General features: G+C 43.3%; 1 long non-coding RNA gene across 2 annotated transcripts in view; it reads right to left on the reverse strand.

Moving 5' to 3' along the window:
* Positions 1-27,153, reverse strand: part of LOC144819291 (uncharacterized) — a 102,267-nt gene that overhangs the window by 18,646 nt on the left and 56,468 nt on the right. Inside the window, exon 3 of one of the 2 annotated variants that reach the window (XR_013607267.1) lies at positions 4,101-4,185. This is a non-coding gene — a long non-coding RNA (uncharacterized LOC144819291). Of the gene's footprint in view, positions 1-4,100; positions 4,186-16,134; positions 16,197-27,153 lie in introns of those variants that run through there. The other variant, XR_013607266.1, reaches the window with a different exon arrangement.

A 27,153-nucleotide genomic window follows, 5' to 3' on the forward strand; every position in this document is an offset into this window, starting at 1 on the left:
TTTAAAGTGTGTAGTGGGAGGTTGGGAGGGTGAAATTGTTTCCTGTGTCACAACGTCACAGGAAGAGAAGGGTACCAGCTGCGAAGTAACAGAAACACATACTGCTGTAATATATGCTGATGTGAATGGTGGTTCACCTGCTGTTTTATCTACATTGCCTTTTAGGATCAACGCGGTGTCTTCACCATCTTTACCTGCTATTGTGTTTAATAATGGTGCTCTTGTAAGTGATGTTACTAAGGATATATGCACGAAAAATTGCCATGACGATCTTCCTAGCACATCATTTGTATTTTTGGACCTTTCACCCGTAGATACCAACTCCTCTGTCTTGTATGAGGTTCATGCTCTGACTCGAGAGTCGTTAGTATCGGCTGCAGCAAGCACTGTGGACACGGGGACCACACACCCTGAAATACCAACCTCAATTCCTGTACCATCTATCAGTGAAAGTCTCACATGTCCAGCATTAGCCGACTGCGTGAACTTAATTTCATGGAATATAGCTGGCTTGGCCGACAAGTTATGTGACCTAGCCTGGTTATCATTTATTACAATTTTTTCCATTGTATGCCTCCAAGAGACGTGGTTGGAGGATAGAAACGTCCATATAGAAGGGTACTTAAGTTTCACCATTCCAGCGGTTGCCTCGACCAGGGGCAGAGCAAAGGGGGGATTGGCCACCTTTATAAATCTGGGATTGCTCTGCAATATCAGCATATACCATACTGATAATTTAAACATTCAGATGCTTGATTTAAAAAACGGCAAGAATGCCCTGACTCTGGTCAATTTCTATAATGCTAGTGGTTCTGGTGGCTGTGACATTATATCGCTCACAGACCTACTGAGAAAAAACACACACACTACATCCCGGAACCTGTTGATAGCAGGTGATTTCAATGTTCACCCTTGTGGTAACCCAGGCTCCACCTCAATGGGCTCCTTGGGATGTAATAGCGTCGAAGGCTTTCACTTTTCTCACACTAGGGGAGGTAAGAGCTTAAATGATCTTGTAAACGGGAATAATTTAACAGTAGCTATGTCTATGGTTCCTGATACTAAAATCTTTGATATTCCGACTTTTAAAGGACATGGTCAGGGATCCTTTATAGATCACATACTTCTATCCTCAGATCTTGTACAACGGGTCCTGCAATTTTCCATTCTCCTCAGTGTATACAGTGATCACAACCCCCTATCTATTGGTATGGGTGGGTTTTTGTTCACCAAACGACCGCCTGGTATTGATCGAGGTACGCTGAGTTGTATAAATGGTAGACGCCGTATCAAATGGACAATGATAAATCAAGATAGTTTATATTTTAATATAAACAGTGCATGTGAGGAGGAGCTGTTAGCATGCTCATCTCTTGATTCATCCCCTACGAATATTTTGTCCGGGTTTGCGGGTATAACTTCTAAAATCGGTGAAATGCTGTCAGCGCCAATAAAGGGGCAAAGTAGAAAGCAGGCCAAATGGTTCGACCACAACTGCTCAAAGGCAAGTAGAGATCTGAAGAATGCTTTAAAAACTAAACCTAGACATCCTGACTTGATAAAAAGTCTGCGTGTGTCTTATAGGAAAGCACTAGCCGTAAGAAAAAAGGAAATTAAGGCTAACACTATAGAATCCCTCCTTGATCCTACAGTGATGGGGAATAGTAGTAAGTTTTGGCAAATTATCAACAAACCATTGTTTGATAACCCTAATGACACAGTTGTAGGTACATGCATTTCAGAAGGAGTGGGTGTCTCACTTCAGTACAATTTTTAAGAGTAATGAGCACAGGGCAGAAAATGCCTTTTTAATATCACCTGCAAACCAATTATGCTTTACAGTAAGTGAGGTTGTAAGGGGGATCCAGGGTCTAACCAGTAATAAGGCCCCGGGTCCGGATGGTTTACCACCGGACCTGTTTAAGTCTAGCACCTCTTTTTGGGCTCCCGTCCTCACGGCAGCAATAAATGCAGCTGCTATAACGGGGTGCCCAAAACGTGGGGCCTATCGACCATAGTCCCCGTTTTTAAAAAGGGCGATCGCAGCAGTCCATTATGTTACAGGCCGATATCCTTAATAAATTCAGTAGTTAAAGTGGTAGGGGGGGTAATACTTAACAGGCTATCTACATGGGCAAAAGACAATAGCATCCTGTCTCCCATACAATATGGGTTCAGACCTGGCCATTCGACCATCACGCAATGTCTGAACCTATATTTGATTTTAAGTAAATATACCCTGGCTAGACAAGGTACTGTCTATATGGCATTTATGGACCTGTCGTCCGCCTTTGATTGTGTGGACAGAAGCTTATTATGGGCCACTTTGCTGAGAATGGGCGTGGAGAGGAATCTTGTCAACTTCCTAGCCGACTTGCACTCGGATACCAAAGCTAACGTCCGTTACACTCAAGACCTTAAAGTAACGGACGAATTTAGAATAAATCGGGGAGTGCGACAGGGCTGTATCCTGGCCCCATTCCTTTTTAATATGTACATAAGCGAACTGGAGGAATTTCTTTTACATACAGAAGCAGACTACCCCCGTGTCGAACAAAAGGGGGTGCCTGTGCTCCTTTATGCAGACGATGCAGTACTTATATCTAGGACAGCAATCGGTCTCCAAAAATTATTAAATTCCTTCTTTAAGTTTATGGAGTCTCGTGGCCTTAGCATAAATAGTTCCAAGTCCTACGTCATGAAAACAGGAAAGGGCACCTGGAAAACCGACTCCTTTAGTATAAATGGGGAGAAAATCCCTTTAACCAACTCCTTCTCATATCTTGGGGTCCTCTTAGATCACAAATTAACGTGGGGCCCCGCAATATCCAAAAAGAAGGGCGAAGTAACAAGGGTAAACGCGGCCATTCTTGGTTTTGGGAGAAAAATTGGCAATTGCCCCACGGCCGCACTACTCAAACTTTATCAGGCAAAAAGTGTTGCTGTCGCCTGTTATGGTAGCGAGCTCTGGGGCTATTGTAGGATAAAAGACCTAGAGGTCGCAGAAAACAACGCCCTGAAAAAGATATTGAGGTTGCCAAGGGGCACCGGGACTTACTCTGTACACGAGGAGTTGGGGGTTCCATATCTAAGCGACAGAATAGCAGTCAACCCGGTTTTGTGCTGGCTGAATTGTTGGCTTAACACCGACATTCCGCTTACACATGCCTTGTTGAAAGATGTCTTTTCCCTAGATGGTAGGCTTAAAATTCCGTGGGTGAAATACATAAGGGATTGTCTGTCGGCAATAGGCCGCTCTGATTTGTTTCATGCCCCTAATCTAATTACAAAACCCGATGTTGTCTCAGTAAAAAACGCTATACTATTGGCAAGATGTACTGACAGAGAAGAGGCGGAGATACAGAAGGGTAGTGTCAGGAAACATCTACTACTCAAAACCTGCCCACAAATGGAGCCTTATCTGACATGGCCTATGACTAGTTATGAACGGTTTCTGTTAATAAGGTTCCGTTTTGATTTATATCATCTTCTACTGGCGGTACCAAGTGGGGCACAACGGGGAGAAGTGTTGCCAGCTTGTGGCTGCGACAGTAAGTCTCCTCAAGATCTGGCACACTTTCTCTTTATCTGCCCTTATTACTCTATCCCACGGAATTTATACCTTAAACCATGTCTTAAGAAACTGAATTTTTTACAAATTAAGCCCGCACTTTATTACCTACAACTGCTGAATTGTGATTGCACTTTATTTGTCTGTAACTTTTTAAAAAAAGCTATCTGTTTTAGGAAAAGTATGGACGGATAATTACGCTGTGAATATTTTAGGTGTCTTTTAACTAATATAGTAATTTATGTTTTTAATCTCACATTGCTCATGCTCATAGCACCCGCCGTACCTTCTCCTTTTTTGTACTGTATTCTGTGTCCGTCACTTGCCATACGAAATGTATTGTTTGGAATTGTTTTTAAAATGAGTATCTATGAATTGTACTTTTATGATTGTATGTTCTACAATCGAATAAAGACTTTTGAAATTGAAAATTAGTCATATACAGCATTGCATCAAGCGAAAAGTGGGGGTAACCATAGAAGCAGATCCTACTTTCCTACACCATGTTATTTAAAAGGTACAAAATTACCATATATTATTAGAATTAGATGTTTGCACACCTCCTTCAACTCCAATGTTTTTCAGTTCACTGGAATCAGTTAGTCCACGGCCAGCTGAAAGTTGAAAAGTAAATATTTATTAATAATTTAATAATGTTAACAATGTCTAATAAAGCAAACAATGTCATTGTTTGTGAACTAAACATTATTTAATTTGATGTTTGAAAAGTTTAATACCATATTGAAAAATTATGGGGCAAATATATGAATAAATCACACAATTTAGAGCAGCAATAAAAGATACTGCACTGCGTTGAGTGAAGAGAAGAGAAGAGAGCAGAGAAACATCATATCTACAAAGATATGGCGCTCCTGCTCTCTTCAGAAGCTCTGGCACATCATGTGCCTAACACCACACACACACTTTTGCTCCATAGCGTAAAAGTGCATGTGTTATATTTAGTTATCCTTTTGTACTGTGGCCGATGGGTTTGTTTACCTATCCTTCCAGTTAAAAAAAATGGGCTTAGACTTATTTCACAACTTTTCCAAATTTCTATGTGATATACAATGAAGCACATATTCAATAGTAGGGACCCCGAGGAGTTATGGCGAGGCAACTCCGGATGGGCCATTAACTGGCTGGAAGATCGAATCCTGGTGTGGACAGATTGCCTCTGTCCTTAGCGAGCTGCGTCACCCTGGCTAAGATGATCAAATTACCCAAATTCCTGTACTTATTTGTGAAAATGTTAGTCCCCCTTACCATTTGTTTCTTTAAGCGCCTACGATCCAACCTGATATGGGCTGGCCGTCAACCTCGGGTTATTTATGAATTACTCATGCTGCCACAATTGCAGGCAGATATGAAATTATATGCACTATACACTCAAACCCAGTACCTATACTAATAGATACACCCCACACCTTTCCAACCGCATGTGGCAATTGAACTAGACAGAGTCTCCCACGGCTGGTCATCACAGCTTTATTCCTCCCCTACTAACCATCTGGGCCTACAATCGACACCACACAATGTGTACGCTGGGCATGGACCTGGCTTGGAAAACATGCTGGCAACCCACTATTATATGCCCCTTTAGTCCCTACAGCTAACCACCCCTTGCTACTGCCACTACATGATAAGGCAGACTAGGCATCAATACTTTTGTGGATCTATACCCCATGATCACTTCTTCCCACCTTCTGTTGCTACCACTATACCTGCCCATGTGCTATTAGACACCCTGTTATATTTCCAGCTGCAGGCCACCTGCTGGGCACTCCACGCCACTTTTCCCGCTCCGCTACAAACACTCACAGCACTAGAATACATTTACACTGCTACATACCAACATAAGTTGACAATGCGTATGTACATCCACGTTCAACAGTCTGCTCCAAGGCTGACTATGAAATCCCAAGCAGCCTGGAACTCTGATCTTGATACCCTCTGACTGACACCCAGCGGGCTTCTGCTGTTGCCAATTTGCACTGCTATTCCCCAATAACTGGCTCCACTTCATACACTTAAAATTTCTGCATCGCTTCTGTCGCACACCACATATGGGACTGATTTCTGATTCTCACTGTCAGCGTTGTCATGCACCTCTCCATGATTTCAAGCACTTATGTTGGTATTGTCCCAAGATTGCTGCCTTGTGATCTGACATTTTCCACATACTAGTTGACATCACTGGCACACCAACCCCTCCTTCTCCACTCCTTGGGCTCCTTGGCAATGTCAAAGACATGCCACATGATACCCGCAGATTGGGTGCTATTGTGCTCCTCATGGCCAAAGGTTTAATAGCGATACAGTGCGGCAGGTCAATAGCTCCTACAGTCCAAATTTGCCTCATTGACCTCACGTACTGTCATGAACAACTATCTGCATTCTGGAACCTAATGCCGTAGAGATCTAGACAACATGACATTTGGGATCCCTTTACTTCATCTTTCCTCTGCAGAAATTCGACTCCACCAAACCATAGCGGGACAGTCCCTCCTGACTCATAGTTAGGCTTTCCTGTTTTCAGTTTCTATTTTTGGTAAATTCTGGTGGGGATTTTTCAGTGTTTTCAAGTGATTTCAATACCTTAAAAAACAGTTGTTATCAGTGGTTAGTCGCGCCACTAAAAACACCAACAAAAAGTTTTTTTCCGGTGTTTATGGAACATTTTGCTTTTATTATTGCTTGTTTTCTGCATGGGAAACATCCTTTACAGCGCAACTTTTACCACGCAGTGCCTTTACAAGGCAGGTTTTACAACGAAAACCATTACAACGCATTGCGCTGGGGGGCGCTCTAGGATAGGGAATAGATTTAATTTACTATCCAACACCTTCCCTAGGACTGGAGTTGGAATAGTAAATTAAACTATTCATTATCCAGCACCCCAAAGCGCTATGCGTTGTAATGGTATGCGTTGTAAAAACCGCGTTGTAACAGCATGCGTGGTAAAAGCATGCGTTGTAACGTCATATATCCTTTCTGCATCGATAGAACATGGTATATAGAAAGTGTATGTATTGGGTATATGAGATCCAAATAGATTTTTGGAAATTAAACGTATTGTAGTACACCAAACAATATTTTTTCGGTGAGTCTTTGGTCATGTGTGCTCGCTCTTTCCTTCCCCTGTAAACCTCTGTGAAAAGGTCCTCTCAACATTGGCACTTGAGACGGGCAATGCCAAAACAGCCAGTACACAATTTGTTAACTCAGGCCACTGACATAGCTTTCCATGCCAATACTGGTGCACTTGAAGATTCTCAGGGCAGGTTCTGCAACATTTGCATTGAGCTAGGCACTTATGACCTCAGAGTTATTGAAGCGGTCAAAAATGAAGCAGCTCTTTTGAAACTACGGAGAAAATTTCCCTTTACTGAAGGGATCTAGAACTTGTACAGAGTACCACAGTGAGATTTAATTTACTTCAAATGCCATTGGTGGTGAAGGGACATTTCTATGCATTATTGCAAGCCATTTCGCATACATGTAAAGTAAAAGTTCCTGAATTGCTCTTCAATGTTGCTTTGCTTACCAAGTGGCAAGCACTCTAACGTGGAACATGTTGCAGTGCCAAAGTCACTAAAGGTGTTGCTCAGCCTACTCTCAAGGAGATGTTTCACATCTACACCAATTATGCTGAACACTTGGCAGACAAGGGTTTTTCCTGACTAGTTTTTTTTTATTATATTCACTACAGCAGTTATGTTTTACTGTAAAAATCTAATAATACAGTAGAGTGTACCTTTTTCACATCACTATCACTATGAGACCAAAGATGATTACATTTCTTGCCTTCGGCATCATCACTCAGCAAAAATTTTGTAAACGGTTTCCAGATAGATAATATAGCATTCCCAGGCCCTTGGACTGAGAACCATCAGCTAAGGGACATAGTTGGGATGACTCTGTCTTTGATGCCAAACAAAGCACTAAATGATAAATATTTGCGTTTTAGATCCTGTGCATAAGAAGACAGTGCACCAGAATGGACTAAAAAGTAAATAGCATCCCTCATTAACTATGAAGATTGTAAAGATGCTTTCAGCACACCATCTAACAAGTGGCAAGGATGTCCTACACAGAATCCCTTCAGCTCGGGTATCAGTTTTGACAGGTGATCACACAACTTTTTCATATACGTAGCTGAATCACTGCAAATACAAATAATATCAGTCCAATCTTTTATAACTTGGAAAGAACCTTTTCTGCAGAGCATTCCAAGTGACACTCAGTTCCATATTTTCCAAAAGTCTGGTGTCATATTTTCACCACTATCCCAGATGCTTGGTGATAGCGCTCTTTATACATAAACTTGGTCACTATACCTTGCATTGAACGTTTAAAGCCTAAGGTGTTGGCAATTCACCTACTATCAATACTGACCCACTAGAAACTGTGAGCTGATGTATTAAGGGTTTTTACCCATTCTCTGTGGGTAAATGTGATGACACTTATTAGGAAAGATTCTCATGAAACCAGCCATTTTACTTATCAGTGAAAGAATGAAACACAGCCAAAATATCAAATATGATTTTGATATTTCCTGATTCACTACAGTAAATAACATAATTAAACAAGACCTAAAACATGCTTCTAAACCCTCATCTTTAGACCAAAGACCACAAAACTGAAAAAAGGAAGAAGAAACAATATTTTAGTGGCATCCCTAAACAACAAAACTCCAGCAGAATAATGTTAGCCCAGTCTTTTGTACTGCTAGCTTGTATAACAAAGTTACATTGTATTGGCCCCTTCAAGATCAAAAAAATGACTCTTTTACTCTCTTTTTCTGTTCTTTGAATGGCATTTCATTTGTGGTTGCGCAGGTGTTTTTTCAGTGCGTATATGTTTTCACTGGTGAGGGCTATTTCTCTTTCAGTGGGATTTTATCAGTTATTATAGGTTTAAACCTAATTCCCCACAGCCTACTCATAGTGTACAATTCAATGGACAAATGATTCATGGATAGTTAGCCACCTTGTCGCTAATGTACAATGTACACATATCTAGAAAGTATGGATGTCGACCAAAATAATATAAAATCTTTCCTTTAAATGTGATTGATATGAGCCACTAAATTGTTCTATACAATGGGTGCTCATTATACAACTATGTTCACTGTGCAGGTCTTCTGCTATGCGGAATCACATCATTTCTATATGCGTTGCCAACTGTTAATACATAAATATTAATTTAAAAAGCACATATGCAAAGTTTTAAACATTAATAGAAATTAAAACTTTTCCTCATCCTTACAATTGCTTCGAGAAAACATAGTTTTTTATCCAAATCCCAGTACACAATTGTTGGTATTTATGCTTTTGTATCAACAACTGTGAGTGGTTGCATGGGATGCCTCCTCGTGGCAAAGCAGTGCCCTGCAAAAGTAATTTTTTCGCCATGTTCATGGATTTTCCTTAAATTATTGATAAAAACATTACCCCACTTGTATGGCTGAGCATATTACCAGTGACAGGCAGGGTAGGATAACGGACCATATGAAGTCAATGTCATATATGCATAGTTTCTGGTTTTGCCCATTCTTGTCTCAGTTACAGAAGTCTGCAGTCAAGAAGGTGCCAGTTTGAAGAAATTTGACCACGACTCAACTGCTCAGAGACAACTTCATTGGCTTTCTGTGGAGCAAGTAATCTCCTTTATGGTCTTAGGCTTGCACACAAGATCTAATTTAAACTTAAATATGCAGCAAGACCCCTTCGATATGGGTCTCTTCCTTTGTTACATGTTCCATGGTACACATGCTGGAGGGAGGGCCCTAAGATATTTTTTTGGGGAGGGGGTTTATATTGGGGTCTTAGAAATGACACATCAGTGACAATAATAATAATAGCAACAACAATAATGATGATAATAATAATAATAATAATAATAATAATAATAATAATAATAATAATAATAATAATAATAATAATATTAATAATAACAATAACAACAACAATAATAATAATGATAATAATAATACTACTAATAATAATAATAATGATAATAATAATAATAATAATATTAATATTAATAAATATTGTATTATTTCACGGCAATACTGATATATATAAGGACAGTGCCGCACTGTCACACCGATAATCATATTGATTGGCATGATATTGAATAAACCATTAAATGAACATGATCATAACCTCCATTTGGCATGACATGTGCGTGACTATATGGCACATATAGCTAATACTGGATTCCAAACACCAATGTTGGCATGTAGAGGTTACGCAAGCGCAACCATGTTGGACACTGGCCATTTCAATGTGATGTTTGTTGACGTGGTGACGTACAACCTTAACGTCATTGGTTTCGAGCTAGTAGTGTGCTTAACAAGTACCTGGAGGTGAAATGCCTCCTCACCTTGTGAAAGAGGATGAACTTCACAGCTGATTCGGATACACAGGTATGACCTAATTTATTAACTGCGCCCCCATTTTAAGTTATTTCCCCCGACGGGCAATAAACCATAGATTACATGACAGAAGGTCAATTGCTGTGAGGATTTTTTATAAACCACAAACTAACATGGCAGTGTTTTAACACAGGCACTAAGCAGCACTAAGCAGCCCACACATGTCATGGCCGGAGTTTACTTGCCATTTATTGAGTCATAAACGGATCACAAATCTATTTACCGCATCATATAGGTGAGAATCTGTGATTTATTGCAGAAAGTTTATTTTGCTTTAATAGTTACTTTGTTCTTCGGATTGTGACTCACTACCCCAACAATTTGCATTTCAACAGGCATCAATGTATGCCCTCGAACTAAGCCAGCTGGCAGTACTAAATGAGGATTGTTTTAAAGGTTTTTTCCGGAGAAGTGTCTGTCTTCTTTTTTTTCTTTAAATTAAAGTTGGCCACTAAATTTTCCTTCGCAGAAATTTGGTTGACATATAACAAAAAAAATCCTGTTATAATTATAGGTATTGTGCATTACATATAAATAAAGATTACTTTAAAGAAAGGATTGAACCGCTGACCTGTTCTGACATTTCTTGTTATTCCTACATTAAATGGCGCTCTGTTATATTCATAAAATTGAGTTTCATTATGGCAACTGAGGTACTAAGAAGGATAAGAGAAGCAAATCTAGACACAAACAGCAGTCCAATAAATCAACTCCAGCAGTCAAGTTAAACGCATTAAATCATTTTTTTCTAATCCGAAATATTTTCCAACCTGAAAAAAGAGGCCAAGAGCTTTCTGCGAATCCCGCCCTGTACGCCATATTTGTCTAGTGAGGTTAACATTCCTTTTTTCAGGCTCCAGAAGTGGAAGTAATTTGTTCCAAATGTTTCGGGAATCAACAGGCACGGAATAGTTTTCTTTGCACAGCTGGAAAAAAACTGAACGGTCTTTAATGAGGCACGGCGAAGGAGCCACGAAGAGAAACAATTTAAACAAATATTTTAGATCTGCATTTCCATGTATGGCTAATTGAATTGCTCTGGCATGACAGCATTTGTCAAGTTGTTACTTAAGGTGCTGATTTCATGTGTAGCTGGATTCTATCATATATGTTTTACTTACATTAAGTATGAATTTTACAAATGAAGTATTTTTCTTTATGTACAGTCAGTGGGTCTACTTTATATACACTGCTGTTTTCATTCAGAAGATGAGTTGTAAGAAAATACTTTGTCTTTGGCAATTTGCAGGGCTGGCTATAGACTCTTTAGCTGTCTGACAGACCTGTTGTTAGTAAACCATACTCCTACACAGAGGTCCTGTGTAAAACGTTTGTAATTCCTGGTGGGGCCGGTAACCCTATCACTGGCCTCTTTCGGGGTCATGAGGTCCACATAGTAACTGGGGACCTGTGAGTTTTGCCCTGGGAGTTTTACTTCTGGAAGTAGGCAAATGTAATTGGAAATTCTGGGTGGCATCAGGAATTACAGGGGAAATCAGATCCAGAATTACTTATTCCCCCAGTAATTTCTCATTTTTCAGGTGATTCTGAAGGTTCCACTTGCAATCTCTGATAATTCCTTATTTCTTGGGTTAATGGGACCCCCAGAATTACTAATTCCGGGGCGTGCGTAATTAGCACCCCCACACCTGAGCACCTTTAAAGAAGCCCAGAATGGAGCTTTGTGTAAGGACCCTTTAGTCGTTGGTACCTTTGGGTCAGCTCTCTACATCCATCATCCTCAATTTGAATCTCTCTCACTGGTAAGTATTGTTATTAGATGTGTTGCACCCCCTACTTCCCATTGCAGTGCCCTGACAGCGAAGCAGGGCATCCAATGCCTGCAGTGGAGTTTCATGGTTCTCAGTAGCAGCAGCCGAGGCACCTCTCCTGGGGTATGGTGAGTGGTGGAGGCATGATGCTTCAATCTCGCTTCCCATGGTACAGCTTGTGGCTCCAGGTTTAGGGGGTGACTCTAGGTTTCCCAATTACTGCATGCTGACAGGTCTGGCGATGTCGATGTCACTTGAGAGTCAGAGGGCACAGCATGGTCCTAAGTTTGCACCCTTCACAGGTGGCAGAAGAATCATGTTGATACCGCTGGCCTTAGGGGAGGCGGCAGCCAGGAGGTCTGCGGGCCTGAAGGTATGCATGCTACTATTGTGTCCAGTAAGTCTACTGCTTGATTCACTTCAGCCACAGATACTTCCTCATATGTCCTCAGCCATTGATATGGTGCTAGACCACAGCGTCATCATCTAGGAAACCAAGAGGAGTCACCATCAGAATAGAGAGTGGGTGTTACCTTGGGCCGCAATGCCCAGGACATGCATCGATCATAATGAGGTGCAATAAAAAGATTCAGCTAGGAGGGTTAGTCAGACACTGCAGCATAAGCATTATCCCTATTTGTGTTGTGGTCTGCTTTGCTTCCTCCGTCTTCTCTTCTGACACTCAACAAAGAGAAGGCCTACATTCTAGAAGCACTGTGCATTCGTCCAGAGGAGGCCACTCCTTCCGCCTTTACCTGTGGTCATGGAGTTCACTTAAGGGGGTAAGAAAGCCACCAGTGTTCTACATCTGCTCACATCTCCAAGGAGTTGCTTTCCCTGATAGACTGGGCTCATGCCATAACCACTATCAGCTAGACACACCTTGAAATTAATTTAAATCATGTGGGTAGTGGGTACTCACAAATACAAACTTTCCTAATTCAAATTGCCTTACCCACCATACAGTATCATTACAGTGGCACAAAATATTTTCAAAAACCACAGCCAGAAAACCTTTATATAAAAATCTTTTTAAGGGTCTGAGCGCTTGAGAGTGACAGTTTCATCAACTCCATTGATTTATGTCTGATTTGTTGTTATGCAGGTTAGGAATGATTAACCCTGACATCAAGCTGTGAGACCTGTTAAAGACATTGAAGAATTCCTCCTTCCACATATGCTATAACAAAAATTGTATTCTCCAGAGCTCTGTACGGGTCTTAAGTTTGATTAAATGACTCAAGTTCATCCATGTCCGTGCTCATGCACTCTGCAGCACACATAGAAACTGTAATATGCCTCAGAGGATTGTTTTTGTGTGAAAAGGTTCCTCTTATTGCACAAAAACATCCTATATGCAACAAAGGCACCCTTTCACCATGGTACATATTTATGAGGTAATATTCATGAGGCCATGGTGCAAGGTTGCCTGTGTCAGCACTTAAATATGGCACATTCCTGCCATTTACCTGTCATGCAGTACAGTGCAGCAAGGTGACTTGCTAAGATGCTGCGTAACTTTCCAATAAGTATGCCAATCATACTTATTTGAAGCCCCTGTTTCATGAGAGGATGCTCCCTCTCTGAGAGCGCCTGCCTAATAGAGGTTGTATTAGAAAGCCAATCAATATGCGGAGATGGAGTGGTCTTTCATTTCCACCAACTATACAACATGCCCTAAAACCTCTCTCGACCACCGCTCAAAACAGTTTTCTTTGTAGTAGAGCATGCAATTGATTGTCAAAGACCCATGCTCGTGCTGTGCAAGAGGAAACGCTGTCCTTGGTGACTTTCACCATATTGGCATTTTTAGTGACTTCACAACATTGTGGGTGGACGGGCATTGTTCTGTTTTGATACATCCATTCACACACTGAAACAAGGCTAAGATTGGAAAGAAGGGGGTAAGGAAAGCAGTAAATGGCTTTATTAGACCTGACATTTGTGGCGTGGTTCCTCCTGACTTTTTGCCTTCTGACCTTCTTTTTAGCTAAATTCATTTTGGTGGCTTTAGGAATTTGAGCATTTTACGACTGCTAACTAGTGCTAAAGTACATATGCTCTGTACTCTAAACATGGTAACATTGACTTATCCCTAATTGGCATATTTCAAGTCCACTATATGTGCCCAGGGCCTGTAAACAAAATGGTACTAGTGGGTCTGGATTTAACCCAGATCTCTTGACTGGGGGTGAATGTTTTGATTTGTTCTGCACTCCATCCAGCAATTGTGTGGCATTTGTTATGTTATTTATGTTATGTTATCATTCCGTTATCTGGCTCCGCGGGGCTGGAACGAGCTACCTCTGTCTCTAAGAAAGGCTAACAGCCTTCTCGTTTTCAGGAAAGAACTGAAAACTTGGCTCTTTGCTTAATAGTAGCTTTGGTTCTCCTAAGTTTTTAGCTGCTGTGTTGTCACTCTGCACTTAGTTCTCTTCGCTAAAGCGCCGGGATGCTCTTGGGAGTAGCCATGCGCTATAGAAGAAAATAAATAACATAACATAACAATAGGGCTTTGCCTGTCCTCACACAAAGACCTGCATACACCCCTGTAGTGGGTCTGGAGTCAGGGCAGGAAAGGCAGGGACCTTGTGTACTTCAAATGCCTCTTTGAAGTCTCCCCCACTTAAACTTAAACGGCACAAATGGATATAAGTACTGGACCCCTCACACCACCAATTCAGTACACTTCTGGTTCTGCGGACATTCTGCCAGGATGTACTACTATGCTACCAGGAGGGACTGCCACTCTGCTGAACTGCTCTGCGGAGTCGGTCTGCTGTCTCTTACCTGGGAATGGACCTACATCTCTACATCCTCCAAGAAATTAAGAGACTCCAAGGACTTGCTGGCCTGCCTCCTGTTTTGAAATCTCAGTGCGGGCAAAGACTTCCTTCAACTCTGACTCAGCTGCTGGACTCAACTTTGAGTCCTGCCCTGCCAAGAGGTGCCAATCCAGACTTGGGTATTGAAAGTGGGTTCTGCAGCTGTTTCTTTAACAAAATTCAATGCAGTGATGACTTTGTGGTAATGGGAACTGACGCAGTGCCCGTCAACGCCGATGCCCCGGTGCTTCAAAGCCATCCCTTTGCAGGACGCTACTGCAAGAATCGACTATAACGAAGCTCCTGCATCTTAAGGGGTTGAACGATGATGCAGGATCCAGCTGTAAGGCTCAACGATGACTCAGTGCATGCAATGTAAGTAGTTTGACAATGATACAGGACCCGACTGTGAGGCTCAACAATGACGCATCTACCCAACTGCATGGATCAGAACCAAGGAATCGATTCTTCAGCGCCACCGCTTGCTCCATCCAAGGTGCTTTTTAGCAGGACCAGCGTGGGTCCTGTAGCCAGCCTGCCCTCCATTGTGGTCAGCCTGAACTTTGGATTTACCCCGGTCCAGTGAAACCTCAAGTAACCCCTAAGCGATATTGGCTTTTAAGCACTATATTACAGTTTATTCTTTCAAAATTCATACCTCAAGTCCTACTTATTAGATTTTTGTTGTTTTCATCTCTTTTTGCTTATATAAATATTCTTCATTTTTCTAAACTGATGGGGAGTCTTTTTGTGGTGTTTTCACTGTGTAATTTAGGTGCTGCACAAATACTTTACACATTCCCTCTTAAGTTAAGCCTGACTGTTCTGTGCCAAGCTACCAGAGGATGAGCACAGGTTAATTTAGTTTGTGAATCTGACTTACCGTGACTATGATTGTGGTCGCTACTTCGACAGGGTGCTAACCTCTGCTTACTAGAGAACCCATTTCTAACATGTTTCATGCGTAACGATAAAGATATTGCTTACAGCATTTTCTTTAACTCATTTACTTCTGTTCCCAAATCTCAGTGCAAGGTGAACTAGAATGCTTTATGGCAACTGTTTGCTATTAGTACCAAAGTGGTGTGGTTAGCCTTCACCAGATGATCAGCAATAGAAGAAGCCACAGCATCTGACATAAACAGGTGGTGTGTGTAAGAAGCAATTTGAAACAAAAACTGACAAGAGGGAATTGTATACGCAATGAATAGTGTTTACTTATCTAATCCCAATTATTAGGTAATCTAGTAGATGCTCTAAGGTGGAGATACAACCCTTGTCAACAGTTGTAATCAAATAGGCATACAAAGTATGACTATTAAACATATAATTCAACAATTCTCAATCTGAGCAAATCTAGTACAAAAAGTCAATAGAGTCCAATCAAGAAGTACTGATTTGCAGTCAAGTATTTTCAAAAATATATAATGTTCTTTATTTCTTCAATAGTTGAAGTGCAGTCACAACGCACAGTTCTTCAAATCAATTTCATAGTTTACAGTTGTTCTTCAAATCAATCTCATAGTGTACAATTCGTTGCCGACACGTGTTTCGTCCTGCCAATAGGCTTAAGGACTTCGTCAGGGCTAGAAACAAGTGACATATACACTTAGTTTAATGATTATATAATAATAAACCATATTACAATCATATTAAAACAAGACTATATATTAAATGTTCTTAATACCCTCATGGCAATACACAGGGAAAACATTTCATAAAAGTATACACTTAACAGGGAGCATAGGTCTGAAAACTAACTTAAGAGAATCCTATATGTACTGATACCTCATGCTAGGAGAGCAAGAATGCCCCTGCCCTGGAAGAAAAGAGATTGCTTCTGTCTCATGAGTTGAGCATGAGAGAACTGGACAGCAAGGCTAAGGAGCTGGAGTCCGGTTCAAATGGTGGCAGCGCGCAGCCAGTGCAGGGGGTAAAGTATATATTCCCAAGGATCTGGTACAGAATTACAATAGGAGTGAAGATATCTATGCCTGGTTTACTTCTTATGAGATTGTATTAAGAATGAATGGGGTGCCTGAAAAGCATTGGGGGGGCGGGCCTGTGGAAACAGTTTGAGGCTTCTGAGAGGAGTGCTCTAGAGCCCTTAGAATTCGCAGGTGCCATGACCTACCCCAATATGAAGGAGGCCCTATGTCTCAGGTATGGACTTACTCCAGAGCAGTACTGACTGCAGTTTTCAAACTCCAATAAGAGAGAGTCTGAGACTTGGATGGAATGTGTGAATTTGTACTCACGTGCACTGGAAGGTTGGATGAAGTGCAGCAAGGTAACTGATTTTAAGGGGTTATTGCATTTAATCAGTTGGGAGCACTTGAGTAGTCTTTGTTTTCCCAAGCTGCACCAGCATCTTTTAGACAGCAAGCTTATAGACCCCATTGAGCTTGCTAAGGAGGCGGACCGCTGGACCAGTACCAGGGTCCACAGGGGAATTGTGGGTACCACAACCAAAGGTGGGCAGGGTCCCCAGCAAAAGAGTGGGGGGGACAAGGGTAGCAAAAAGGAGTTCTCTCAAGGCCCCCAAAACAGTTCCCAGGGTAAGGAGTCCCGGCCCCCAAACCCAAGCAACCATGGCCCCCTATGGGCAGAAGTGACGACAGGGGCACCCCTACCTGCTATCACTGCAATGAGGTGGGACATGTTATCTCTAGGTGCCCCAAGAAACCTCCAACACCCACTGGTGCTCCAGCCCCGAGTTTAGCAAGTGTAGCTTTGGGAGGAGAGTTAATTTCCAGTGGGGCGGAGGGGCTAGCAGTCATGACCCTTGTCTCTTTAGGAGACCAAGAGATGGTCCAGGAGACCAATCTGCCCCCTAACACTAAGAAATACGGGCAGAAGGTGACCATCAATGGGAGGGAGATAGAGGCTCTGAGAGACACAGGAGCCAGCGTGTCATCCGTGAGGTGTCAGTGGGTGTCTGAAGAGTAGGTCATTCCCAATGTACTTCACCCAGTAGTTGCAGCTGACAACTCGGCGCCTCTGCAAAGTGGCGCATGTTCCCTTTGAGTGGAGGGAGGTCTTAGGTCTCTTGAAGGTTGTTGTGAGTCCATCCATGCCTGTAGACTGTCTGCTAGGTAATGACCTGGAGAGTTCCCGTGGAAGGAAGTGGAACACCAGGCTCATATGGAGATGTTGGGTCTGCCTGAGTGAGTCTGTGTGACCACTCGGTCTGTGGCAGCCAGTAGGGGTGATTCAGCAGAAATGGAGCCTGAAACAGTGGCCCAGGAACCTGCCAGGAGAGGAAGAGGCAGGGGGCACGGGAAATCCGCCCCAGCTGTCTGTTCTCACAGCCCAGGAAGGAACAGAACCTGAGGGAGATGCCCTGGAGCCTACCGGGGAATAGGTGTCCGAACTGAGGGACCTACCTGAGCTGACCCATTGGCAGCAAGAAGATGGGCCCTCCAGGGAGAAATTCTGCAAAGCACAGATGGAATGCCCTTCCCTCATTGGTGTGTGGCAGCAGGCTGCAGACCAGGCAGCAGGTGGAGAGTCCAAGGATCATCTCATTTACTGGGAAGATGAGTTGCTTTATAGTAACCCTAAGTTTGCTGAGCCCGGTGCAGCCCATGTGCTGGTGGTACCCGAGCGCTTAAGGAACTTCCTAATGGGTCTGGCTCATGACGTGCCTCTAGCAGGACATCTGGGGCAAGACAAGACCTTCCAAAGGCTTGTCACCCACTTCTTCTGACCCCAGATGAAGAAGCACGTCTGGACATTCTGTAGATCTTGCCAGACATGTCAGGCAAGTGGCAAGAGCGGAGGGAAGTGCAAGGCACCCCTCCAAACCTTTCCTGTGGTGAGCACCCCTTTCGAGCAGGTGGGCATCGACATCGTTGGGCCACTGGACCCCAAGAGAGCCTTAGGCAACAGGTTCATCCTGGTCTTGGGGGACCATGCCACCCGGTACCCGGAAGCTGTGCCTCTCAGGACAAACACAGCCCCCGTGGTGGGCCATGAATTGATGGGGATATTTTCTCGTGTGGGGTTCCCCAGAGAGGTGGTCGCTGACTGGGGTACCAACTTCATCTCTAGGTACACAAAGTCTCTGTGGGAGGAGTGTGGGGTAACTTATAAGTTCACCACTCCTTACAGCGCTCAAGGAAACGGGTTGGTTGAAAGCCTCAACCACATACTGAAAGGTATGATAATGGGCCTAGCGGAGCCCATGAGACGAAAGTGGGACGTCTTTCTACCATGCCTGTTGGTTTCATACAGGGAGGTGTCATATAGTTACTGCTTATCTATATACTGTGTTAAGTTAGCATGGGCTTATTAAAGGTTTAAACGCCATTTTTCCTTTTGCTGCTTCTGCACACTGCACATAATTGCTGATTTAGCTTTCAACCTAGAAGAGCATTGTGATTTACATGAGAATAATATGTTATTGCTCTGATATCAGCTTTGCTTAATAAACTATGTCTGTACAGAGAGTGCTGAAGCTTCAAGGATAACACGACACAGAATTGCTATGAGGTCTGATCTCCGCACCTTCATAGACATAACATAAGTGCAGCTCCTGCCAAATTCTGACTTTAGGCGCGTTTTATATTGCTTTGCTTGGAGCACACATACACACTCGATGGGGTTCGCATGCAGAGAGCTGGTGGAAGCTGATGTGATCTCTTCATACTAGGATCTTGAGGTATGGGCCCGCCCTGCTAAAACCCAAAGAGACCTTCTTAGATATTAATATAATATGTTAGTTAAGGAGTGTGAGAATTAGGTGTTGTTAACGCTTATTCATACAGAATCTTAGCATGCTGTCACATTTTGCTTTCTATGGACTAGTAACTATGCTGATAACTTTGCTTCTGATAATATGTTTCCTTGTATTATCTAAGATACTGCGTTTGAGAGAACGGCATTAGTAAATAAATATTTCAAATGTGCACGTGTCCTCATTTACTCCACGTTCTGGTTTGAAATGATTGTATAACGAAAGAGTGCTCATGTGTTCCACATGACCTGAGGTATCGTAAGTTCATGTTCTGGTTTGTCTAATCATTGGAAGCTTGTTATGACCAATGAGACACTGTAGCTAGCCTGGTAAGGGGATTTTGGGTACTGAGATGAGTTTTGGGCCACCCTAATTCGCCGAGGTTCCAAATCTCTATGCACCGTTCTGTGGGAGAACGGAAATCCTGCTACATGGCGCCCATACGTTGGTGGTCTTATATCATGACACTCGAGTAGTATATCATTCAAACCTTAACCCCTTCACTGTCGTTTCCGGAAAACGGTGGTGTCGGACAAACCTACCTATTTTTGAAATAGGTATTTTCAAGCTTGAATCTTTCTAAAACGGTTTCCTTGAATTACTACCCAGTTGTGCTACAAAGTTTACTTTGTTTTTCTAATTTCCCGTGCAGTCATGGCCCAGCCTGTGGACATTCCGTAGCATAGTCGCATTGTGGTGCGCAATCATATGCAGAATTACCAGGTCCCATTAGAAGGCTTGGCTGTGGTTTTAGTGGTGAGTGCGGATGCAGCTTACCCTTACGAACTGTTTTATTCGTGGGTGACGTTTCCGGCTGTGGACGCTAATTCTGGTGTGTTCCACAGCTACACTGCCTCTCCTGTGCCGGCTGAATATACTCCGTACAGGGCACTGGAAATACCTATTGATCATTGGCAGCATCGCGTTTGGTTTGGTGGCGCCCTACCCCATTCGTTGACCGCTCCGAGGTTAGGTCCTTTGTCCATTCCAGGCGCAAATTGGCCTGTTCTGGCAGGATTACACCTCATCCTCAACACGGCAATTGTACCCTGGCGGAGGTTCGTAGACTACATGTAGTTTCAATTGCCGTGATTCGTGCGTTAGTGCAATACATAGGTCGTCATCTCCCGGGTGGGCCCCCGGGGGGTCCGGCTCTTCCAGCAGGACAGGGCGGTTTAAAGCTCAGTCCGGTTATGGTCAATGCTGTGTTTGGTAAGCGTCCCCAGGACAAGGATGAATTTCCTTTCTGGCTTGCTGAGAAATTTTACCAGCTGGAAGCAGTATTTCCTAATACTACTCCTGGAGATAAACATAGAATCTTGACAATTAGTTTACCAAAAGATTTAGCACCCGAGCTCGTTGACTGTGAAACCTGGGGCAAAACGTTTGCGGCTGTCTATGAGAGGTGTTACGGCACTCCATCTATGGCTGTACTGCCTACGATCATTAAACGTGTTCAAGATGATCACGGACCGGAGGCAGCTTTTGAATTGGGTATGCGCCTGTGTGGCTCCTTTGAAATAGTTTGCGATCTCATTCTTGCTAATGTCAAGGGGGATGCAGTGAACTTTCAGGTGGCTAATGCTTTGGCGGCAATACCCGATGCCGAAAAACCCAGTCAGTTAGCGAGGATTGTAGTGGCTGCTTATAAAACAGTGGGTAAGGGTCTGAAGCCTTTTTCTGTCAAAGAGAAAAAGCAACCCCAAGGGCAGTCTTCAGAGACAGAAGTTCAGCCCAAGTCCAAGAAACAAAATTGGCCAAAGAAACAGAAACAGGGTAAGCAACAGCAGCAGACTCAAGAATCTATTCCTGCGACTCCAATGCCCGCGCAGACAGAGCGTGTTTATGACTTGCGGGATCGCGCGACGATTAAATCACCTGATCGATTTCATGTTTCTGATCAACGCTCTCCTCGTTCCTATCAGGACTCATCGGCCCCGAAGACCGGTGGTGGAGGAGGCGGAAGGGGTTGGGGTGGTCAGCAAGGACGTGATCAGCCCCACCAGACAGACGGTGCAGGGAGGCAGGACGGCACTACGCCGAAGAGACTACAGTTTGCCAAAAAGAAAGTCGCGGCTTTAACAGCGCATCGATATGCCACAGATAGTGAGAACGCGGCTTCGGAATCTGACGTGAGCTCTGACCTTGCCTGACAGCGCGGCGGAGATTACCATAGTGAGAGAGGCCCTGCGTCCACTACTGAAGGTGACAGCGACTGATGTTTTTGTTGTAATAGAGACAGCAGATACGAGAGTTGCTCCCCCTGATAGACTATTTGAAATTGTCCTGTTAATCGAAGGAGACATACAACGTACTGTAAAAGGGGTATTTTGGGAAAATCTTTTGTCTACGTATGACATTTTGCTTTCTGAAGCTGACTGGCCCCCACATTTTGTGCTTGCGGCGCCGCGAGGGGAGGAGGTAATCCTCCCCAGTTTCGCGAACACTGTTTGGGAGCATCTGTGTCGTGTCAACAGCATAATTTGTAACTTTGCAGACATGGGTTACAAATTTAACTTTGCGAAATCGCACATTGCAGAGTACACAGTGTTGTTCCTGGGCTATGAGCTCAACAATGAAGGTAGAGGTTTGGCTCCTCACTTCCTGGAGAAATGTGCACAGTTGCGCGCTCCGACAACACTGAAAAAATTACAGTCTTTACTGGGTTTTTTAAATTTCGGGAGAACATACATTCCGGAATATGCCCAGCGTATCAAGCCTTTGTATGCTTTGATACAACCAACTTTTTCCAAATCATGCTGGCTGCCTGAGCACTCAGCCATCTTGCAATCTTTGCAGGCTGATCTGCTGGCTTCTAAATTTTTACTGACTCGTGATAACCACACTAACCTGGTGATAAGAATCATTCCTGGGACGGTGGGTTTCACGTACCTAACTTTTAATGAAGGAGACACAGTACCTATTGCCTACAAGTCACACTTGTACCCTTCGGCTGAAATGCGGTTTTCCACTGTGGAGAAAGTTTTAACGGTTGTGCAGATGGCGATTCTTAAAGGAACGTGCTCTGTCACAGGGAAAACGCATGTTGGTTGTTACACCCTGTCCTCATTTGGAGGCAGTTACAAAAGCCAGTGTACCAAATTATAAAGCTTTGCACCCTCGGTGGATTCAATGGGCTGCTTCCTTGACGTCCACGGATGTCACGTTTATTTTTGTTGCCTCGTTACGGTCGCAGGAGTACTTGCAGTATGAATTCGTTCATCCTGCTCCTCTAGCGATGCGACCTTTGGAGGACTTCCATTGCATCATTTACACTGATGGTTCGGCGCAGGTTGCGCATGGCTCTAAACACGCCTACGTTTCCGCATGCACCATTGTGGTCGGTGCCATGGTGAACGATGAGTTCAAGTCCAGAGTAGTGCATTTGCAGACTCTAGGGGACTGCACCGCACAATTGGCAGAGCTTCGTGCTCTTTTACTCGCGTTGGAGTTCGCTGATCCTAGTGTGACTACTCTTATTGTGAGTGATTCTTACTACTGTGTCCAGTCTTACAATGAAAACTTGTTCTTTTGGATTCAGAATGAATTTCGTCATTCCAAGGGTAGCACAATAAAACACAAGATGATCTGGGTTCGAGTGGCTGAGCTTAAGGCTAATCTGCCGCTCGTTTTTGTGATTCATACTCTCGGCCATCAGCGCGTGGGAGTTCATGCTGTCGGTAACTCGCTTGCTGATGAAGCGGCGAAATCAGCGGTGTCTAAGTATCTAGTTGCAGCTGTTACACGGTCCAAAAGTAAGATTGATGATAACATCTTGGCGGCTGTTGCTGCCACTGAGAAGGGAGGTAAACATCCTATGGGGTTCCCTTCGAAGTACACATACCACTTGATTCCCGAAAAGGTTCCTTTTGTGAAAATTCCTGATGTTGGTGAACGTTTAATTCCCAACTCGGATCGAGGAGCTGGCTTGATTACAGCGGCGCATGAAGGTGTGGCGTCTGCGCATGCGGGCGTCTCAGCCACTGTAACTCAATTACAACAGCGTTTCTGGTGGCGGGGACTCTACAAACAGAAGCGTGACTATGTCCTTCAATGAGACATTTGCCAGCAGATTAAAACTTCGACTGCTACGCGTCCGCCACAGACACAGTTGTACATATCTAATAAACCACTAGGTTGTGTTTATTTAGATCACTGCGGTCCTTTTTCCTCTGATACTGCGTATAAGTACATCTTAGTAGCAGTTGATTCATGCACACGCTTTGTGTGGGTATGGCCCCATTGCAGCGCTGATTCACGGACTGTCATTTGAGATTTGCGTGTCTTTGTAGGGATTTTTGCCTGTGGTACCTTCCATTCGGATCAGGGTCCGGCTTTCGCCTCTAAGGCGTATAAGGATGCCATGACTTCAATGGGGGTCCAAGTCAAGTTTTCGTCTCCCTACAGACCTGAGGTTAATAGTGTAGTGGAGCGAATGAACCGTGACTTAAAGCAATCTTTGACAGCTCGAGTTATAGGCACTGGCAGAAACTGGCTGGCCCACCTCAATGGCGTGCAGCGTGCTCTTAATAATCTCCCTAGAAGGTCTCTGGGTGGGCGGACCCCATACAAAATGCACTTTGGCATCAAGTTGTACGTCCCTGACCTTGATGGTCTAGACTGCGTGGTTCGCGCCACAACCTTTGACGTAGATGAACATTGCAATGTTTTACAGGATCTACAAAAGACCAGAGACAGTCTTGCAAAGGAACATTTGCCCTCCACATCGGATGTTGCGTTGCAGATCCCGGTAGTTGGCTGGCTACCCCAATTTGGAGAACTGGTTCGAGAGAAGATCGATAACAAGAAAGAATTTGGACCTTCCTATCGAGCTCCGGTTCCAGTCCTTGGAGTGAAGGGCACAAGAACAGTCATTTTACCCCCACTTCCAGGTCGTAAGGAAAACAGGTTTATCTCCATTGACAATGTCAAGATACACAGAGTGGCCGATTCTTCTTAGTATGACACCGGCAGTCTCCTGTCCTTCCATTGTGAGAAATTCTGTTTTGGCCACTGCTTCTAATCCTGAACCTGAAGTGGCCATCGAATTACCTGCACATTCCAGTCCTTTATTAAGTACTTTGCCTGGTACAGACCATGATGACATCGATTACACTTACCCCACTGACTTATCTATGCCTGACCTGCAAGCACGTTTGGCCACTGAATCAAGATTTTCATTTGACACTGTTTCCATTGCCTCGAAGAAACCCTCATGGTTTGCAGTTTATGCCACTTTATTCAAGAACATTTTTTTGATTCCCCCTTGGACATATGTTTGGCTGGTACTTTTTTCCATTTACCTTTTCATGTCAATTGGTTTTATGTTTTATTTTTTTCGATTCATCAATGGACACTATGTCGAGGAAAGAACATGCATTCGACATCTCAATGGAACTTTGGCCCCCCTTTCCTCGTCACATTCTGCACACAGATTGAAAAGAGACTTGACATTTGTTAACATCACTGCTTGGCCAGTCCTTGATGGAATTGTGTGGGATGCTGTTAGATTTCAAATTCATGGCCCTACAGAGGTTGTTAATGTCCCTAATGTCCTTAGAGTTAACATGGGGGATGTAGTGAAACAAAACATACGTTCTGATGATTGGGATGTTCAGGCCGTGGAGAGTTTGTTTTCTGATTTGAAATACTATGCTGCTTTTGATGCTGAGGATTTGTATTTAGAATCTGCTAATTATGGTGATTTATTTTGCTCCCAACATTTTGGCAATCACTTCTTACATAAAACCGCTTCCAGAAGGAATGCTGTTAATTTTACGCAATGGGAGCATTGCCCAGCTCCTAAACAAGGCAGTTCAAATAAATTTTTGAAAAAGTACACTTATTTTACTGACTTCAATCAATCCAATCCCGAGTCTTTTATTTTAAAATGTCACAGATGCCGATGTCCAAGGTTAGACGTACCGATACTAAATTGTTGTACTCGAAATCCTTCCTTGATCAGTTAACTGTTGGAGGCTACGAGTTATGGAAGGAAACTATTGACCTTAAATCAGTTTGGGGTTCTAAAGGCACAAGGCACTGAGGCTTTGCACCGTGCATGTCTCATCCCGAATCATATGTTGTTTTTGAATGCAACAATTTCTCAAACAACATGCTTTGGATTGGCTACTTCTAAAAAATTAAATACTCCTACCATCCCTGAATTGGAGGAATATGCTGGCTGGAGTAATTTTACTCAGTTGTCCATTAGGGACTTACAGACCCTTTTGCTTAATTCTACCTTTAACATATTCAGTATGGATCCAAAAGGTTGGCTGATGTGGCACAGAAGTGCTGATTCATGCCAGGACCGTTTTCTGAATTTATCTGATGGTTTTAGACAGGTCAGACCGGTCCCCGTTTTGAAACTGACAATTCTGTCACGACTTATTCACTAGGCAAGTTGTGTCAAAATTGGCTGAAACATTCTACCTTGGCTGCGGTTACACTGCATCTATCCAAGCTGAATGAAAATGTAGATTGAAATGATTTCATAAATGGCCCAGCTAGTGGTAGATCAAAAAGATGGATATATGCTATTTACAATGAAATCTGGAAGACATCACAGGTTGAGGCGGCGACTCGCCTTAGAGCAATTGATCAAGCTAATCTTGAAAAGGTGCTTGCAGTAGTTGATAATAGTATTAACATGCTTTCTTCCCGCATTTACACGTTAGATAATATTGTGTCCTCTGTGGTGGATATTGTGCAGGATGAGGTGTCTGCTTTATACCATGGCCAAAATCAATTGCGTTCTGTCATGCAATTTGCGTGGACCCTACAGACGTTGAAATCTGGCAAGGTGCCATGGACCTACATGAATGTTTCCTCTCTCTCTTTGCCCCTTTTAATTTGACTGACAAGCAGCGCTTGCTTTCCATGCGAGATGCGTCTTTTTCAATGTTACATATTGAGAGATTAGAATCCTTGCCTTTTTCTGTGGCAGAGGCCACTGCTGCAACGTGGCTTATCCACGGTTTGATAACATTACCATTTGCTTTGTATAAGTTTACTAATTGTATGCGCTATGTTGCCATAGGTCGATATGAACCGTTAGGTAGTGGGTTTCTCCATGAAGTCTGGTCCCTCCCATTTACTTACAGATGTTTGAAAGACGGACAGGAAATTTATCTGAATGGGGAGGAGTGTACAGAGACACCGGATCACTCCTTAATGTGTAGACACATACAATTGCACGGATCTTGTAACCAGGACCGGGCAAATTTAGCCTGTGTTTTAAAAGGAACGCCAGTTCCAGCAATCATCCCCACTTTTACCTTACTGGCGAACGGAAGTTATTTACTTTTAAATAATGAGAATTGTTGCGGGTTAATTAAAGGTGTGGCTTATACGGTAACAGTATCTGAACGTGTGGTTTGCTGCAAAAATGAATTTTACCCACCCACGCATGGGAACGGAGATGTTTCCATCTGGCCGCGCATCCCAACCTTGACAGCGGAGTTCAATGGCATGAGTAGAATAAGAGCTCTTTTGTCCCAAAAAGAAGTGGCCTTGAGTTCGGCTCGAGAAACATTTGTGCTTCACATAGATAACACCCGCACAGAGGTTCAGGACCTTTTAAATACTGATTTGCCGTTGCATTTCAGCGAGCTGGTTCATTCAATCTTTAACGCGTCCTCCATGACTGGGCTGGCACACTTTTTTAAAATAGTTAGCAGCGGACTCTTGACTTCGTTTGAGAAAATATTTGGTGTCATTCCTGCTTTCTTCCATTCTATTTTTTCAAGTCTGCTTGGTGGATTCCCAGTTTTACTGGCACTGGCGGCAGGCGTTCTGGTGAT

This window comes from Lissotriton helveticus, chromosome 2_1 (genome assembly GCF_964261635.1).
Source record: "Lissotriton helveticus chromosome 2_1, aLisHel1.1, whole genome shotgun sequence".
In the NCBI taxonomy this organism is placed as follows: Eukaryota; Metazoa; Chordata; class Amphibia; order Caudata; family Salamandridae; genus Lissotriton; species Lissotriton helveticus.